The 3,011-nt window shown below is 46.0% G+C and overlaps 1 pseudogene; it reads left to right on the top strand.

The window, feature by feature from the left end:
* Positions 1-308: 308 nt before the first annotated feature.
* LOC119525016 lies at positions 309-1,762 on the top strand (annotated as a pseudogene).
* The last annotated feature ends 1,249 nt before the right edge of the window (positions 1,763-3,011 follow it).

The raw sequence follows: 3,011 nt of genomic DNA, 5'->3' as shown, positions 1-3,011 counted from the left end.
CCAAAACCTTCCATCAAGTCCATCTAAAGAAAGAATGTGAGTGGGGTCACAGGGCCAGGCCCAGAGCCTCACCAGGTGGGGTCCAGTGGTGGGAGTTGCCCTCCTCTCTCAATTTTGCAGAACCCTAGCACCTTATCTCCAGTTCACCAGGGTCCTGAGCTATTGGGGGTGGGCAGTGTGTCCACACAGCAGTTCAGAAAGGGCTAGACAGGGATAAGGAACTTAAAAGGGGAAAAAGTCTTCCCAGATACAGTTTGTTATTTCTAGGATGTCAATGTCTATAAATAAAATTTTATTAGAACACAGCCATGATCATTGTTTTACTGCTGTCTATAGCTGCTTTCAACACTGCTGCACTCCTGCAGAGTTCAAGTAGTTGCAATGATGGTAAGGCCCCACATAGCCTAAAATATTTACTACGTTGCCCTTCTGGAATCCAACCCCTAGTTTAAGAGAAGCAAAATGGACATACGAAATTTCTTAGTTCATCAGTTCCTGAACTCCAGAGAACTAAAACCTGCCAGGATCCAGTCCTGGGGCAGCCTGAGGGAGGGTCCCACTCCTTGGATGGATGCCTGGGTGTTCTGCACTTAATCCCTGCAGCGTTTTTCATGCAACAGCCCACTTCCTTCTTAAACCATATCCCCCAGGGCCCAGGATTGTATTGTGGCTGCACTGGGGCCTCTCACTGTCTCCCCTTCTCCTTCCCTTCTCCCACCTTCTAGATTGAATCCTACTTTCCCTCCCACCTCCCTTACTTCCTCTGCAGAAAGCTCCTCCAGGGAAGGGAGGGCTTCAAGCTTCCCAAGACAGGCAAGAATTATGAGTATTCCACCCCTTCCAATGCAACTGAGACACAGAATTAAAGCAAAAATCCACTTGCAAATTAAAATGTTCGAAAGTGCCTTTCTATGGAAATGTGACTAGTGAAGCCCAAGATTCCCGTATGGCTGCACCAACAGTGGCCGCCGGAGCTGGCCACAGTGCCGCTGGGCCTGAAGTCCACCTGCGGCGTCTGCAAGACCATGTCGTCATCCATGTGAAAGAAAGGCCCGCGCGCGGCAGGAGATCCTCTGTCGCCACTGCACGGGCGGGGGAGGCGGCTAGGAGCGGCCGGCGCGACTGAGGGCAGCTGCTGCAGCTTCAGAGCAGCAGCCTGCGCCAGCACCTCCGCCGCCCCGCCGCAGAGAAACGGGGGTGGGGGCAGCAAACAGAGTAGCAGGAAATTCGCAAGACGTCTGCTGGGCTCAGAAATACGAAATACAAATCTGCTCCGGCTGCTGAAAAAAACAGTTTCCCCTAAAGGAAAAGGGAGAAGACACATTTTTTAAGTTTAAAAGATCCCATCCAAAGCTCCTGGGTCAGTTTCCACCATAATCACTGCAGAATCAATCTTCTACAAGGAAATGTATTCCCAAATTGGAGATGTTTCTGTGTTTGATGAACAATATGGAAAACCTTGCTCAGATCAGGGGTTTCATCCAGGATCAGTACTGCGAGACGAGTGCAGCCCTGACACGGCTCATCCCACCCTCTCTAGCCCCAGAGACCAATCTGTTCCCTCATCGTGTATGGTAGAAGCACAGGAACATCTTCTAAGGAAAATGGAATATCTGGAATTTGTCATTCACCTTCTGAATATTTCAAGTCACGATCGTTACCATTTCACACAGTTCCTACCAGACCAGAGAAGGCCTATATACGGACTCATCTTGGACCCAGTCCTGCAGTAACTATTAAGGAAACAGTTACCAACCACTAATAATTTGAAAATTAAAACTGGATTTCCTGGTTATCTTATATTCATACCATATAAGAAGCTCTTAAATGGGAAAAAAGTGTTTTCCCTACTACCCAGTAATCTGTTAATATTTTTTAATAGTCACTTGGAAAAGTAAAGGGGATAGAAAAGAATGAAATATATTTTGAAGTGTAATGTTACATTCTATATGTGTATCTTGCCATGCAAAGGCTGTACTTTCCAGGTGAAACCATTAGGATCAGGTAATCTCCATTTTTCTCCAAAATTTATTTCTAGAAATTGTCAAAATCGATTGTGTCCGCAAGAACAAAATGCTAATTAAGGTTTATTTTTCTGAGCAAGGGCTTACAATCAAGTAAGGGGTAAATGTGACCAACAGTGTCATAAAGTCACATGGAAATGCTAAGACAGTTCAAAATTCATTGTTTGCTTCAAGAAAGTGGAGGATGATTTTATTGGCTCAGGTTTCTTAAAACTTTCATCTAATTCTGTAGCAAACAGGCATTCAGAATCAGTTGATTTTTGTATAGCTGCTCTTCATTGCTCTCACCTACAACATCTTCAGTGAAAATGAGGATTCCAGTCAAACCAAAGAATTTTATAGTGCAGATAGCTTCACTACAACCACACAGGAAAAAGGTACTGTTCATCCTACTTGCCAGTTTCCACCCAGAGGTAATCCAGCTGCTATGGACTCAAAGGAGCAGACCCAAAACAATGTCTTGCAGTAGAAGACATTGTGTATGAAACTGTCCAGAATTTCACGTATGGATTTTACTTCAAGTGCAGATCAGTGAAATGAGGGAGTAACAGTGTAGAAAATGAGGAAAGTGAGAGGCGGGGCAAGATGGCGGACTGGTGAGCTGTATGTTTTAGTTACTCCTCCAGGAAAGTAGGTAGAAAGCCAGGAACTGCGTGGACTGGACACCACAGAGCAATCTGACCTTGGGCATACTTCATACAACACTCATGAAAACGTGGAACTGCTGAGATCAGTGAAATCTGTAAGTTTTTGCGGCCAGGGGACCCGCGCCCCTCCCTGGCAGGCTCAGTCTCGTGGGAGGAGGGGCCGTCAGCTCCGGGAAGGAGAAGGGAGAACTGCAGTGGCAGCCCTTATCGGAAACTCATTCTACTGATCCAAACTCCAACCATAGATAGACTGAGACCAGACACCAGAGAATCTGAGAGCAGCCAGCCCAGCAGAGAGGAGACAGGCATAGAAAAAAAACAACATGAAAAACTCCAAAAT

Source organism: Choloepus didactylus (assembly GCF_015220235.1).
Source record: "Choloepus didactylus isolate mChoDid1 chromosome 23 unlocalized genomic scaffold, mChoDid1.pri SUPER_23_unloc3, whole genome shotgun sequence".
In the NCBI taxonomy this organism is placed as follows: Eukaryota; Metazoa; Chordata; class Mammalia; order Pilosa; family Megalonychidae; genus Choloepus; species Choloepus didactylus.
The sequence above is the reverse complement of the archived record's forward strand: the minus strand, read 5'-3'. Positions and strand labels throughout refer to the sequence as shown.